The sequence below is a fragment of the Sorex fumeus genome, unplaced genomic scaffold (genome assembly GCF_029834395.1).
Source record: "Sorex fumeus unplaced genomic scaffold, SorFum_2.1 ptg000130l, whole genome shotgun sequence".
NCBI lineage: Eukaryota > Metazoa > Chordata > Mammalia > Eulipotyphla > Soricidae > Sorex > Sorex fumeus.
Genome location: NW_026606187.1, coordinates 4376973 through 4394087, shown reverse-complemented (window position 1 = coordinate 4394087; position 17115 = coordinate 4376973).

Here is a 17115-nt window from a genome sequence, read left to right as displayed (position 1 = left end):
TAATCACCCTCTACTCACACAAGATTGTGGGAAAGAAAAGATCAGGAAATCACTTCTATTCCCTGGCATCATTTTCCTCTGTGAAGGCAGGGAAACCAGATGTTACCATGGAAATTTAGCGTTCTCCTTGCAAAGTATCTCCTAACTCAAATTAATTCGAAGTGGACAGCATTCCCTGAGAACTTAAAGAGATTTAGTCACATTCTCCTTTGTACTTAATAATCCAATTAAAGAACAATTTCCTCTTGGGGAAGGAAAGGAATACTAATAAGGTTCTCATTTCCTTGGGCACAATTGCCGTGTTAATCTCATTAATACTCCACAGCTGAATACCAGCCTCTTAATTGAGCCTGGAGAGTTACTTACTGCCTACTCCAGATCATTAGCTCCTAGGGATGCTCATTTTATCCTGCAATTACCCATCCCCTGTGTTTTCCCACTGTCACTCTACTAGACCCCATTCGTCATATCTCATAAAAATTCACTTGTATAAGCTGGAGGAAATCTGGATCTTTATATACTAGATCTTTTGCTAAGAAACAAATTGTGGACTTCTTTCAACTGAGGCAGGCAGGGGCCCTGGCAATGAATTTCAGAAAGCAATAAATCCAAGATGATCTAAAGAAGCTGCTATCTCCAGTCCAAAGGCTTCAGTCCCTTGGGGAATGTAAGAACTGAGACTTGATAGACTAAATGGGGCCAGGCAGGCCCAGAAGAGACAGAGCCCCCTAAGAAGAGGAGAAACCTCAGCAGATCATAAGACTAACCATCCAAAATTCAAAGTCTTCACCCCCCCTTGGCAACTTCCCAGCAGTAGATTCTTATCTACAGAGAAATTCCCAAGCAGGAGAAAAAAATCTCACAAAAACAACTTTGCAAAAAGCAGCCCTCCCCTCTGAGTTAAGATGTATATATTCATGTATACATGTATATGTATGTGCATATATATATATATATATATATATATATTTTTTTACTTCATGGGGCTCTCTCCTCTCTGGAGAAGATACAGTTTTGGCACATCTGGGAGAGTGGAGATGATGAACCTGAGAGGCAGAGAAAAGGAGGACTATCCATCCACTGCAAATATCCCCTCACCCCTACCCGATATTGATGGGGTCCAGTCGATCAAGGGCACCTCAGCTGCAGCTTGATGAGTGGCCTTGGGGGACCCTAATACACATGCTCTACGGATGCTCATGACTCCACAGCCCAACCCTACCCACACAGGCACTTCCCCAGGGAAATCAAGTTGGGTCAAGAGGGAGGGCAGAAGAATTAAAATTATGACCTCTGGACCCTGAGTCATAATACAGCACTTAAGGTGCCTCTATGGTTGGCACACAGCCAATCTGGGTTTGATCCCCAGTAGTCCACATGGTCCCTTGAGCTTGCCAGGAGTGATTCATGAGAACAGAGCCAGGAAAAAGTCCTGAGCAATGCCAGGTGCAGTCAAAAATAAATAGATAAAAGCTACTGTCTCTCTGGTTTTCCACACAACCTACCAACAGCACAGTCATCAACTGAGTTAAACCACCGTTAAACCACCAACGGAGCTGTCACTCTCTCAGGTTCTTAGAGGAAGAAATATTTGTCATTTTGTGACACTGAAAGTCTTTAGTATTTAATTATTCTGCTTTCTCTTCCAACATTCTCTTTAATTCTAAATCCTTTCCTGAGATTGACATGGTATGAGAAGGAAACTGAATTTTGTGTGAAAAATCAGCCATTTGCTGGGTCTTGTAAAGGAAGGAGCATTATTTTGCTGCATGATAAAGCAAAAAAAAAAATGGTTTTTGGATTCTGATTCTTCCATGTGCTTGTATCCTATTTATATAACATATTAGAACCAAGAAAACTTTACAGATGTCCTTATTTAATTGGCATAGTAAAAGAATAAATTTAGTGCAGCCCTACTGGTGGCTTATGTGAGGCAAAGAGGAGAGAGATGGTCACTTCCTCCCCATCCTCTTCTTCCGTCCTGGGATTGGCAGGGAAGGCTAGGACTGATAAAGTCTATGGGTGAGCTCCTGGCAGCCCTGCCAGTCCTACCAGTGGCAGTCAAGTTACACCTGACATCTGCTTGTTCTTCTCGGCAGGGGAGTTGATCCCTGCCACCCAATTTATCAAGGAGCCACGGACTCAGGTTGGAGCAAGGAATTGCTCATTGCAGGAGAGAAAAGTCAATCCCAGGCCTTACTCATGGTTTCCGGGTCGAATTTCTCACAGAAAGGAACTTCAGGAATAGATCAGCAGTGAGGTGAAGAAACATTTTATTTGGAAGCTTTTGGGAAGGAAACAAAAGTAGAGCAAAGGAAGAGAGAGTAACTCACTCAAAGGAGAACGCATTTCAAGATCAAGAGTGCATCCTCATTTGTGGAGAACAGAATAACATAACATGAGGCTGACACCCAAGGACAGTAGATACAAGGGCCAGGAGGATTGTCCCATAGCTGGAAGCCTGCCTCATGAGTGGAGGGGAGAAGGCAGATGGAAAAGAGAAGGGATCACTAAGAAAATTATGGCTGGAGGAATCAGTCGGGATGGGAGATGTGTGCCGAAAGTATATAATGGACCAAATATGATGACCTCTCAGTGTCTGTATTGCAAATTATTATGCCCCAAACTAGAGAGAGAGTATGTGAAATATTGTCTACCATGAAGGCAGGGGAAAGGTTAGAAAGGGGGGGTATACTGAGGACATTGGTGTGGGGAATGTGCACTGGTGGAGGGATGGGTGTTTGATCATTGTGTGATTGTAACCCAAACATGGTGATTCTCATAGTGATTCAATAAAATTTAAAAAAAAAAAGACCAAGAGTGCATCTCAAGAGGGCACATCTCAAAAAAGGAGATGCGGGTGACATTTGTGCTCAGCTACATGGGCACAAGCAGCACATGGGCTCGGGCAGCATATATACTCCCTTCCTTTATTTAAGGTGACTTTTATAAGGTTTTTCCAATCTGCCCCCACTTGGGGCTTCTACCTAGGTAAAAGTCCTTTGTTAGGGAGGGCGGTTGCCTGGGGTAGAGTTGGGATTTGTTATGGTGCTCTTTGAAATTTCTTTCCTGGCCTATGTTCCTGCTGGAGCTTCTCTGGGAGGGGGGTCCTCCCTTTTCTGGGTCTGTTGGTGCCAGATGAAGCCTTATCAGACATTTGTTATTATTTTCTGCAAAGTGGGCTTTTTGCAGCCTCAGGGCTATTGGTTTTATTTTTTTCCCAGGAATTCCAGCATGTGGCAATGGAATTCCTGGGTCATACATCGGGATGACCACCAAGCTGTTTTCCTGCCTCCTTGTGGTAAGTGGATGACTACCCCCAAATGTCCACAGAACAAATTCTAAGCTACAGAACACATGTTTTCTTTACTTGGTCCCAAATGGACTTTGACGATGACTAAGGATCTCGACCTGGTGATAATAATTCAAATGTGGCTGGCCAATTACAAGGGTCCTTAAAAAACTGTCAGGAGAGACAGAACTCGATGATTTTCCAGTGGAAGCAGAAGTTACGGTGAACCAGAGGCATGAAAGGCAGGCTACCTCAAACATCTGGAAAGCTGAGGGGATGAATTCTCCCTTCAAACTACCTACAGGAGCACAGATTTAGCTGTTTTATTTTGTACTCCTGGAGACTTAGAGAAGTAGGAATGCTCTCTTCAGCAGTGGATTGTGTAGCTCTGTGTTCAGTAATAGAATGTTAATAGCACTGTCCTCCCATTGTTCATCTATTTGTTTGAGCCGGCACCAGTAACGTCTTCACTGTGACTTGTTGTTACTGTTTTTGGCAAATCGAATAGGCCATGGGTAGTTTGCCAGGCTCTGCTGTGCCAGCAGGATACTCTCAGTAGCTCTACGAGAAGGACAAAGGAATCAAACCCAGGTTGGCAGCGTACAAAGGAAACGCCCTACCCGCTGTGCTATCGCTAATAGAATGTTAATAAAGTTGAATTTTCTAGGCACAGCTAGAAAACTTGGCTAGCTCTGACCTCTTACAGATAAGCAACTTAAACTGAAGAGGAGCTTTCCCAAGGTTTATTTTGGTCATGGAGATGGAGCCTCCCCCCCAGGGCTTGGCATCTCTGCTCAGAGAGCTGAGGACTGCGTTAAGACGCCCCGTCTCAAAGGTTCCTCCACAGCAGCTTTCATTCCGCTGTGTTTCCCATAAACGCTGAGACAGAACGTTGAGAAGAAAGCCAGACTGGGGAGCAGCTGCTGGAGCAAACACTTGTTGCCACGGTAGACCAGAGCAAGTCTAATGAGCTGATGAAAGGCGCCTTCCCGCTCCTAAAGGTGCACACTCTGCTGTACACGGGGGAGGCAGCCTCTCCAGGTGAGGAAGACTATGTGGGAAGAGAGTGAGCTCCATGCTGAAGAGGTGCTCTTTCGGGCTGGAGCGATATCACAGTTGGTAGGGCGTTTGCCTTGCATGTGGCCACCTGGGTTCAATTCCCAGCATCCCATATGGTCCCCTGAGCACTGCCAGGAGTGATTCCTGAGTGCATGAACCAGGAGTAACCCCTGGGCAATGCCCAGGTGTGACCCCCAAAAGCAAAATAAATAAATAAAATAAAGAGGTGCTCTTTCATCTAAACCGGTGTCTGCCCTTTCCTTTATCAACGATGCCAGGAGAGAGGGAGGGGTTTGAGATTCTGCATTAAGGGGCAATGTGATGGTGGATGTTGTAGAGGCTGAGAATGCACCTCTTGGCCTTTTGAAGCCCTCTCTAGAGTCCTGAGTTTCTTCCCTGCCCAATTCGGAGGTTTTGGGCAGTTTTACAGAAAAGTCAACAGTGCTTTAAGAGTTGAGCTAGCCAAAAGTAGAGAGAGAGTATGAGGGAAATTGTCTGCCATGGAGGCAGGGGGTGGTTGAAAGGCGGGGAGTGGTATACTGGGGACATTGGTGGTGGAGAATGTGCACTGGTGGAGTGAAGGGTGTTTGATCATTGTATGACTGAAACTCAAACATGAAAACTTTGTAACTGTATCTCACAGTGATTCAATAAAAAAAAATTTTTTTTTAAAAAATGAGTTGAGCTAGGTTTGGGATCGAAAGCTTCCTAGCTATGTGCCCTCAGGCAAATGAATCCAGCTCTGAGCCTATTTCCAAAGTAGGAAGATGGGAATAAAACCCCCTTTGGAATCATGTGAAAGTTAAACAAAAATATGTATGCTTAAACAAGAGAATATGAATGTGTCATCCAGTCAGCATGGAGTCGGCCAAAAACTAAAGTGATATTCCTGTTCCAGACATTTTAAATCAAGCCTCGAATAATAAACTAGAAATAAGGGGTAAGCAAAGCCATTAGAGGGGCTGGAGTGATAGCACAGCGGGTAGGGTGTTTTCCTTGCATGCGGCTGACCCGAGTTCAATTCCCAGCATCTCATATGGTCCCCTGAACACTGCCAGGAGTGATTCCTGAGTGCAGAGCCAGGAGTAACCCCTGTGCATTGTTGGGTGTGACCCAAAATGCAAAAAAAAAAAAAAAGTCATGAGAGGTACGTTTTGTTAAATGTCCCGACTCCACCACTAACCCCAAATCTTTAAAGGAGTGGGTGTAAGCATGGTTAGGCTCTATGGGAGATCAAATAATAACTTTCAAAAAAACTGCATCCAGGTATCTGGAAACTGTGAAAGTAACCTTCCACAGTAAAGGGACTTTGCAGACATGATTTAAGTGACGATCTTGGTGGGGTTTGGAGCAATAGTACAGTGGGTAAAGCACTTGACTTGAATGAGGCTGGCCCGACTTCAAATCCTGGCACCACATCTGGTCCCCCCAAACTGCACCAGAAGAGATCCCTGTGTGCAGAACCAGGAGTAACCCCTAAGCATCACCAGGTGTGACCCAAAAAAGCCAAAAAAAAAAAATAAAAGGTAGCACAGCGGGTAGGGCGTTTGCCTTGCACGCAGCCAACATGGCCGACCTGAGTTCGATTCCTCCACCCCTCTCGGAGAGCCCAGCAAGCTACTGAGAGTATCTCGCCTGCACGGCAGAGCCTGGCAAGCTACCCATGATGTATTCGAAATGCCAAACACAGTAACAAGTCTCACGATGGAGACGTTGCTGGGCCCGCTCGAGAAAATCGATGAACAATGGGAGGACCGTGACCGTGTGGTGATGGAATAGAGATTGGAGTGTGTTTCTTGGAAGGATTATGATGTGAACAAAAAAATTCAAAAGAATAAAGAATAGAATTTTCCTCTAGACCCTCCAAAAGGAACCTCCTCTATTAATACCTGATTGTGTCCCTTTGATATCAATTTCAGACTTCTGACCTCCTGAACTGTAAGAGAATAAATCTAGGTTTTGTGGGGTCTTGTTTTAACCACCGAATTTGTGGCAATTTGTTAGAGTGGGTAGAGGAAACTAAGGCTAGCTCCTCAAATGATCTGGAACACAGCCCGGGATAAGAACTACTGTGCTAGTAATTCTTTGAACTATCATGGTTGTAAAAGTAAGTAAAAGTAAAGGCCCTCCCGTTGATCATCGATTTGCTTGAGCAGGCCCAGTAACATCTCCATTGGAGACTTTGTTGTTACTGTGTCTGGCATATCGAATACTCTCGGTGGCTTGCCAGGCTCTCCAAGAGGGGCAGAGGAATCGAACTCGGGTTGGCCATGTTGGCCGCTTGTAAGGCGAATGCCCTACCCGCTGTGCTATCGCTCCAGCCAGGGCTCCAGCTCCAGGGCTGGAGCGATAGCACAGCGGGTAGGGCGTTCGCCTTACACGTAGCCAACATGGCCGACCCGAGTTCGATTCCTCCGCCCCTCTCGAGAGCCCGGCAAGCTACCGAGAGTATTCGATATGCCAAACACAGTAACAACAAAGTCTCCAATGGAGACGTTACTGGGCCCGCTCGAGCAAATCATGGTTGTATGTCTGATTAAGCCTCTCATGATTTTGCTTCCCTCTCGATCCCAATGACGTGCTTTGAGCTATCATGGAGGTAGTTCAGAGAACTACAGCATGTGCTTTGTATGCTGAAGCCCCAGGATCCAACGTCCTGCACCTCACCGTCCCCAGAGCACTGCAGGGAGTGACACCCAAGCAGAAACTTGGGGGCAACTCCCAGTTTCGGGGACTTAATGTTTAACCAGCTTCATTTCTAAACCAGAACATAGCCTGATTGAAAAGAAGACTTGCTGAATATACAAGTCTTTTCTGAGACAGGGCATTTTTAGGTAGTAACCCCTGGAGGTACCAAGATGTGAATTGCTTTTTGTGTGTGTGTGGTGTTCATTATGATGTTAGTGGACCTCATGGGTGACTCATGTGAAGCAGGGAGGAAAAAGACAATCACTTTCTTCTGATCCGTCTCTGTTGCCAGGGACCTATGGTTACTGGGTTCTTGTCTCGCCTCGCAGAAAAGAATTTCAGGAGTAGATAAGCACTAAAGTAAAGCAGATTTTATTTGGAGGTTTTGAAGGGAAAGAGGAAGAGAGTGGAGAGTACCGTGCTTAAGAAAGAACCCGGCCCTCTCCAAGGGCGGAGAGAGCCCCTACAAAATCCCAGCATTAGACAGGAAAGCATGAAAGTACACATCTCAAGAGGGAAGATGTGGGCGACACATGTGCTCAGGCACCACATGTGCTTGGCCTCATGGGAACAAGCAGCGCATGGGCTCTGGCAGCATATGTGCTTTTCCTTTGTTCAAGGTGGCCTTTATAGGGTTTCTCCAACCTGCCCCCATGTGGTAAAAGTCAGTTGCTAAGGAGGTTGCCTAGGATTGGGTTGGTGATGGTCTTCTTTGAAATTCTTTTCCTGGCCTTTTGTTCCTGCTGGAGCTTTGTTGGAGGGGGTCCAGCCTCCTCAGGGTCGGTTGCTGGGGGCTGGTGCCAGGTGAGGGTCTTATCAGGTCTTAGTTCCTCTTTTTTGCTAGGTTGGCCTTTGCAACTTCAGAGCTATTACTTCCCCAAAAATGTGCTGCCATTGCCTGGGGAGGGAGCCTTCCCTATCTGCCTGCCTGCCTACATCATTACTGTGCTAGTAAATAGATCCACAGAGTTACATTGCTCTCAGCTCTCCACGTGGGCAGGACAAGGGGTCAGAGAGAACATGTGGTGACTGGCATGAGGTGTGTTCGGTCTTATCAGTGTCATACCCATGGTCCCGGTGATAGCAGGTTTAGCCCTATCAGTACTGGGCCTCCCGTGCTCACAGGCTGTTTCTCGGCTGCGTTTGCAACCACTCCTTCCTGAGGTAGCATCACCCGCCTGAGATCTCATCACTCCAGCAGCTCCTTGCCCTGACCTTTGGTCCCACGCACTTGATTCTTTATGAATAAACATGACTAGGTCACTTGGGAGTTCACCAAGATGCCTCTAAAGTGACCAAGATGACTTTCATCCGACCAGTTTTTTTTTCTCCTTTTTTGAGGTCACACCCAGCGATGCACAGGCATAACTCCTGGCTTTGCACTCAGGAATTACTCCTCGTGGAGCTCAGGGGACCATAGCGGATGCTGAAAATTGAACCCCGGTCAGCGGCGTGCAAGGCAAATGCCCTCCCTGTTGTGCTATCGCTCCAGCCCCCATCCGACCACTTTTGATTCCTAATACCAGCTTCCATTTTTCTTAACTTGAAAATTGCTATGTTGCTAGGAAACACAGGGTTTTTTTTTGCAGTGTCCAGTTTGAAAATATGAGTTATCAAAACTTGAGTGAAGGGGCCAGAGCAATAGTACAGTGGGTAGGGCATTTGCCTTGCACACGACTGACCGGTTCGATTCCCAGCATCCCCTATGGTCCCCTGAGCACTACCAGGGCTAATTCCTGAGTGCATAAGCCAGGAATAACTCCTGTGCATCGCCGGGTGTGACCCAAAAACAAACAAACAAACAAACAAAAAACCTTGATTGAATATGTGTGACCATGTCCTATTGTTGAGAATGTATTTTTATTTTATTTAAATTTGATGTTCTTATCAAGGATATTATAAACATAAAAAACTTTTATAACAGTTGCTTGGAAATTACTCCACTAAGTGACAAGAAGCCTGAAAAAAATTTGAAAAGATGGCTTTCGTCATGTTAAATCAATAATTTCTCGGGAACCTCAGGACAAAGAAAGGGTTAGAACTTTCCGTCTCCTACTCACCGTCACTTCCACCTCTCATTTCTGGGAAGCGGTATGGGGCGGGGGCTGAAGCCGCTGTTTCCAAGGCTGAACATCGAATCAGTCACGAAAGGAAGTCTCCATAAAAACAAAAATGAGGAGGGGACTCGCAGAGCTTCCAGGCGTGTGAACATGTGGAGCCAGGGGAGCAGGGCCCTCAGGAAGGGGACAGAGAATCCTCAGGCACCTTGCCCTTCAAGCACCTCTTCCTTTTGATTGTTCCTTTTACAACAGGCCGGTGGCCTGGCAAATTTTAAGGTTCTGATCGCAGTCACGCTAACTACCAGCTGTAAGTGGGAGGTTTGACTTCATGACTCAAGCCAATTTTCATATAATTATAATATAATTTGATTGGGGAGGGAAGCCCTCATTATAGCAACACAAGTACACAACACAAGTACCAAAAAAAAAGGGGTGGGGGCAAAGAAGGAGTCTCGGCCGCATCAGGCAGAGGTTGGGGAGACATGCCGACTGACAAAAGCAGTGGCGGTTCAGAGAGCCCTTCGGATGCTGTCCTTTGCAGAGAGGGGACAGTTCCTTTTCTCCTGAGCAAGGGACCTTGGCAGTCGGCATTGAAGATCACAGGTGAGGGGAGGGGGTCTGAAAGGCATCTTCAATGGGATCCAATTCAGTCCCATATTTGTACCATTATTACAGAAGTGTGACCAGGATCACCTGCTAATTTTTAGCCAAGGCCCCCCTCACAAGGCTGAGTCTTTTTTTTAATCTATCCTTGCCTTCCACGTGTCTGCTGCTAAATCACTTTCTCTATGTCAGGATACTGCATCAGTGGGGTGCCGGCTGCTCTATCCCTGTGTATATCACCATTTTATAAGCCATAATCCAACAATGCGGATGCATGGAACAGTCGGAACCTGTCAGAACCATCACAGCTAGTGTAAGCCAGTAGTTCTCAACCTGCAATGCTCAATGTGGGGCCAGTCTGCAGATGTAAATGCTGAAAGCCATTGGCGTGAAGGCCAACGTTTCTCTGAGTTCTTTGAACAGCTCCAGTTAAATCCAAAGAGGTCATTGGAACCTCTAATCCTGTTCTGATTGTTCCATGCAGTCAAGGAAAACCGGGTGTATAATGCTAACTCCAGGAATAAGGTGTTAGAATTGAATTAAATTACATCCAGCTGGTGATGGAAAATTGCTAGGTATCAACACATGCATCAAATGGGCCTTATAATCATAATTCTCTTTCCCTCCCCTCTCCTTTCTTCCTTCAGTAGAGAACTTAATTTTGTTTACAAATGGCCTAACACTCCCCTAGACACTGCACTACTGGCTGGCGAAACAACCAAGGTAAAACTTTGTTCTCTTGGCAGAGATTTTTTTTTTTTTAACAGTGAGCAGGCAATTTGATTCTTTTCCGTGAGATTTAAGAGGAAATTTGGCAATGGCTTTTGTACTTTTTCCGCCTTGGTCTTTGAAAAAGAAACACGCCACACCCTGTTTCCTTAACTCCCCAGGGCTGGCCTATTGAAGACTTAATCTGATGCGGGTAAACAAAGCAGAAACTCAGATCACTTTTGGGCCTAGAGAATCCGAATCTGTCTTTTAGCAGTTCTGTATGCAAGGCCATTAACATTTGAAAAGCTCAAATCCAAGGATTCTTCCAGTTAAAAGGATTCTTCCAGTCCCAACTAGCCCTCTAGCAGAGACAGTTTCAGATCTCCTGGATAGGAGCGCACTCTGCTGGCTCAGATATTAAACACTTTCCTTAGCAAACTTCCATTTTACCCCCTTAATGCTGCTGTGTGCTTAAAGAACCCCAGGATTGTGTAAACACAATTTTTATTGGTGCTAGGAAATTAAATTTTTTTTCATGTGGCTCATGTTACTAGCACGTTCTGGAACAGAACCTGCAATATATACAAAGTATGCCTGTATGAGGTAGTACTCCAAATGAAAGACATTGTTTCTGTGCCCTGAGTTCTCGTAAGAAAGCCACAGGTAAGGATCTGGGGAGGGTGGATAGGGAGATATAGGAAATGATCTAATTAAGAAAAGGCATAGTGGCAGAGTGGAATATAACTCTGCTGTAAGAAAGATAAACTTTCGTCTTGGACTACAGCATGAATAGAACTAGAGGGGGGTCATGTTAAGATAAATGAGAAGGGGCCAGAGTGATAGTACAGTGGGTAGGGTGTTTGCCTTGCATGCAGCCGACCTGGGTTCGATCCCCAGTATCCCATATGGTTCCCTGAGCACCCCACCACTGGGAGTGATTGCTGAGTGCAGAGCCAGGACTTAAAGCAAAGCAGGGGGCCGGAGTGGTAGCACAGTGAGTAGGGCGTTTGCCTTGCACACAGCCAACCCAGGTTCGATCCCCGGCATCCCATATGGTCCCCCAAACACTGCCAGGAGTAATTCCTAAGTGCAGAGCCTGGAGTAACCACTAAGCATCGCTGGGTGTGACCCAAAAAGAAAAAAAAAGCGCAAAGCAAGGAGAGAGAAAGAGAGAGAGAGAGAGAGAGAGAGAGAGAGAGAGAGAGAGAGAAATCCTGAAGGATATCACCTGTATGTGGTACAAAAAATTCAAAGCAAGGGAAATGACAGTTTCCCATGAATACCATCCCTTGGATTCTGACAATATAGGTGGAGTGAGGGCATGGAGGTGGGGAGGGAAAGGGAGATGGAAGGGACCTACAGACCTCAGTAGATAGGTATACTGGTTCCTTGATGCTGAAGGTGTATTGTGTATCTGAAGCAATAAATATAACACTATTATACACCATGACTTAAAACAAAAAATTTGGGGACTGGAGTGATAGAACAGCGGGTCGGGAATTTGCCTTGCATGAGGCCAACCCTGGTTCGATTCCCAGCATCCCATATGGTCTCCTGGGCACTGTCAGGAAATATTCCTGAATGCAGAGCTAGGAATAGCCCCTGAGCATTGCTGGGTGTGACCCCCCCCCCCCAAAAAAAAAAGAAAAGAAAAAAAAAACCTTGGTGTAAAGAAATGCTTAAGAGTATAATTTCTCTAAAATGTTTTAAGACATTTATGATTTAGAGATAATTTATACAATTTCCTAAAGACTCAGAAATTGGAGGATATTATTCTCTTTATAGAGTAAGTCAAATCATGAGAGGTTGTCTCTAGCTTTCCCAGTGTCAGTAAGTGTACAGAGGTATTCATAGACATTCTAAGACTTCCCAGAGGGATGAGTCTGGGCTGCATTATAAAGGGTGGATATAGTTGGAGAGAACAAGGCAGAGTCTCCTACCCTGTGCCTGACTGTCTGCACTAGGGCCCAACAGCTGAAGACCTGCGGGCCCCAGCCAAGGCCATGCTGGGACCACTCTCCACACACTTGGATGAGCCTCACGCATAAAAGAACTGGCAGAGGAACCCAGGTGTGTGGGACCCGGGGCTGAAATCTCCAAGCCTGCACGGTTTGGGACTGGACCTGCCAGTAACTAGACAGTTACACCCACCAACTGCCGTGTAACTCCAACAACGGCCAGGATCCAGAGATTATCACACTCAGCTCCCGGAAGCGCGACATTTTATCATCTCATTCCTACTTTGGACAAACTGGCAGGCTACTGAATGTAACCTGCCCACACGGCAGAGTCTGGCAAACTCCCCGTGGTATACCCAATATGCCAAATACCAGCAACAATGATGGGTCTCATTCTCCTAACCCTGAAAGAGCCTTGAATATGGCACTTTAAAAAAAAATCTCAGGGCTAGGACGAAGGAGACGTTACTGGGGCCTGCTCGAGGCAATCGACGAACAACAGGATGGTCTTGATCGTGATAGTTGGAAAAGGAGGTATGGGAAGTGGATTTCAACTTTTCTACCACACAAAGCATGATATTCAGCATAGCATTGCATACAAGAGGCATGCTATCACATCTAGATGACCATTACTATAATCTTTCCCTTCCTCCTTGCCATCTAGAAAGGCATTTGAATAATTCATAATTATCACAGCTCTTAACAATCACTTAGGGTGTATGTGTTTGTGCGTGTACACACATGTAAATGTTTGCACTTGTTTAATAAAAAGCCAGGATATTATTTTTTGCTGTGTTCAAATGCATATTTAGTGAATTTTTCATGTGTGTGTACACCTCCCATGCATTTGGGAGGTGCTCTGGTACAGGTAAAAAAAAATGCAGAATATTCTCCTTTTGATCTGCTTATTTGGCCTAGAGATATCATGAGCACCTGCTATGCACAGAGCACTGAAGCTGGTGCTAATGAAACAATACTGTCACTGTCCTCCGGTTGTTCATTGATTTGCTTGAGCAGGCCCAGTTCATGTCTCCATTTTGAGACTTGTTACTGTCTTTGGCATATCGAATATGACACTGGTAGCTTGCCTGGCTTTGCGTGATACTCTCGGCAGCTTGCCAGGCTCTCCTAAAAGGGCGAAGGAATCGAACCCAGCCCGGCAGGGCTGACTGCGCGCAAGGCAAACGCCCTACCGCTGTGCTATCGCTCTAGCCAATGAAACAACATGAAAGGAAAATAGACTCTGCTTCTACCTGCACAGAGGTAATGAGGAAATGAAAGCAAGGACCAGCACAAGTCCATATGGCAGGAATAGGAATATTTTTTTAAAGGTCCTCATAGAGGGACCTACGCATTCTGCAACTCGCTGCAAGTAGTTTGTCGTCTTTGAGACACCTCGGGCAACATGTGTGGACAGAGCCACGTCAGTGTTCAAATTTGGCCAGTTATTCTCTCTAGCGCCACCTTTACCCCAGCCCATGGAAATACAACAGGTTTTAAGTGAAAGTTCTGTGTTTGTTATTTAGCCCATCCCAACGCCTACACACAGATAAAGGGACATTTTGACTGTTCAAATTCAGTTTTCCTTCTCGGCAGATTTATTACCTCTTCAAACAAGGCACACAGTGAAACGTGTCTAAAGGCCAACAGCGGCTTTCACCCATAGCCTGAATTGCATAATAGGTCTTTTACCTGTCTCTGCTCTACTCACTTTTGAATAATGGCACACCTGGCGGTCTAACACTTATGCTTACTGGGCCTATTTGGTGGTAGATCTGTGCTTCTGACATTGCCGTGCTGTTTGAATGACAAAGGGTCCTGGATAGAATCGTAGTTTGCATTGCAAAGTCCTGATATAGAGGCCACATTTCTCGACAGGATTGATGAACAAAGTCACCGATTCAGTCAGAATTGCAGAACAGAGTTGTTTAAGTTCTGTGTCTTTATTTTTATTTTTTAATTTGTTTTTCTTTTTTGGGTCACACCCAGCAATGCACAGGAGTTACTCCTGGTTCTGCACTCAGGAATTACCCCTGGCAGTGCTCAGGGGACCATATGGGATGCTGGGAATCAAACCCAGGTTGGCTGTGTGCAAGGCAAACGCCCTACCTGCTGTGCTATAGCTCCAGCCCCTCTGCGCTTTTATTTTGCTTAAAAATCCAGAGTCTGATGAAGTAGGAAAAACCAGAAAAGCAACGGTAATTTATGAGGGGAAAGCTAATATGTTATACAATGCACTGGGCAAGCACCTTTTACTTTTCAGTTTGAAGTAAGATCAGCAACATGTTTTAAAATGATCTTGGCTACTCTTGGGATCCTCTAAAGAAAGCCTCTGTGAAGTTCTCAGCTCTGAAAATACTCCAAAATCTTATATTCCCAGGCCAGACCAATTCCCTAAGCCAGCAAGCTTCTTGACCCCTTCTCTTAGGAAACAGTGCCACTGACTCAAACGGACTCAAACACTAGGTTTCCGTTTGCTTCCCAGCACCCACTCGTGCCCAGTGCCATTTTGGAGGCACTGCTATTTGTGATCTCTGGGGATCCACAACAAAGTCCTATCTCTGGTGCATACAGCCAAGTGTGCAAATCCTGGTGAACTCAGGCGTTACAGTGCAATAAAGCACTGTCACTGTCATCCCGTTGTTCATCATTTTCTCGAGCAGGCCCAGTAACGTCTCCATTGGAGACTTCGTTGTTACTGTGTTTGGCATACAGAATACGTCACGGGTAGCTTGCCAGGCTCTGCCGTGCGGGCGAGATACTCTCGGTAGCTTGCCAGGCTCTCCAAGAGGGGCGGAGGAATCGAACTTGGGTCGGCCATGTTGGCCGCTTGCAAGGCAAACGCCCTACCCGCTATTGCTAAAAAGCTGCTGAGCTTCCGTGAGTTAAAATCTTTCGGCTTGGTTGAAGGCTCTTATAATAGTTTGTAAGGAATTATTGCATAGCAACAGACAAACAAATGTTTATTGACTCTTGCCTTAAAGAGTAAACTCCCCAAAGCCAGAAACCTTTTCCTTCTTCATTCAGTCTCAGAACCCAAATGGGAGACTGGAACGTTTGTACAAGTAGGGGGTTTGCTTTGCATGCGGCTGACTGGGTTCGATTCCTGGCATCCCATATGATCCCCGGAGCACTGCCATGAGTAATTATTGAATGCAGAGCCAGGAGTAACCCCTGAGCATCGCTGGGGGTGACCCACAAGGCAACAAAAGAAAACCCTGCTACATAGACAATACAGATGTCCAGACACTTAGTATAAAGAAAAGAGATATTCAGTAAGTAGTAACTGCATCTAGTTCATATCTCTGTTCTGGCAGAAATAGGCAGTTCTTGATATTTAACAGAAGTGAAGCCGCACTTGGTGACATTGCAGCTAACTCGCATGGGATAATGCTGAAAGTTCCAGGGTCAACTAGTCCTTCATGGTCAACTATAGCAAGTTGCAAGTATTTGGCTTTTGTCTTCTCAAAAAACATTTTCCTGTTTTTCTGAAATTCCTTTGCCTCCTTACCTTATATGGAATGAGTAGTCTTGACCTGCCCTCCTGCCCCATCTTCCCACTGGGGTTCTTGAAAATACACAGGTCCTGGACCTGCCCTATGAGCAAATTCCATTCTTCTTGCTCACGGGATCTAAGTCTGTTCACACCAGAACCAATACCAGAACATCTCTATGTCTGATTGAAAAAAAGAGCAACTTTCTTTCCCTGTGGGAAGTCCTCACTATAAAGCTGAGGTAAGACTATAACTCCTGGTGCCTGGAGAGATGGGACAGCAGGGAAGGTGCTTGTCTTGCATGCAACTGACCTGCCACTTGTGTTCCATCCTCTTGCACTACCCCAAGCCCTGCCAGAAGTGATCCCTGTGCGCAGAAGCAGGAATAAGCCCTGAGCACAGCTGGGTGTGACCCCCAAATCAAAACCAAGTGTGTGAAAAGAAAAGCTAGGAGTTCTGGGATCTGCCTGTGGGAAGAGCCTGCCCCCACCCCCGCAAAAAAAATCAGCTCAGCTCACACAGAGATAGGCAGAACTGAGAGGAAGGGAATTAAACAAACAAACCTAATGATGTCACTGAGTCTTTGGGTCCAGACATTGGTTTCTGAGTTAAGTAAGATGCACCCCTCCTCCTCAGTCCACCTCGGAGCCACTTCGAGTTCAACGCTTATCACTAATGACTAAAAATAATATTACTCAGGATTTACCATGAGATCAACAAAGAAGAAAAAGGCAGCTCTGATATCAAAGAGGGTAGGAGGTTGGAAGAAATGAAGAGTAAGGGGGAGGGGGAGAGGAAGTTTCTCTAAATAAATATTTATTTCACACAATTCCATAGCAAATAAGCCAATAGAATAGAAATCTCTTGAAATAACATTTTCCCCCATAAAACTTGGAGTATTTTCATAATCCAGTGGCTTACATGTTCTTCAAAGCAATACAAAAGTCACTGTCACTGTCCTCCCGTTGTTCATCGATTTGCTCAAGTGGGCCCAGTAACGTCTCCATTGTGACGATTGTTACTGTGTTTGGCATATCGAATACATCACGGGCAGCTTGCCAAGCTTTGCTGGGTGGGCAAGATACTCTCGATAGCTTGTCGGGCTCTCCGAGAGGGTCGCAGGAATAGAACTCGGGTCGGCCATATCGGCCGTGTGCAAGGCAAATGCCCTAGCCGCTATGCTATTGCTCCAGCCCAAGTACAAATATTTTAAAAAGTAACTGTACTTAACAGTACTCAACAGTGGAAAT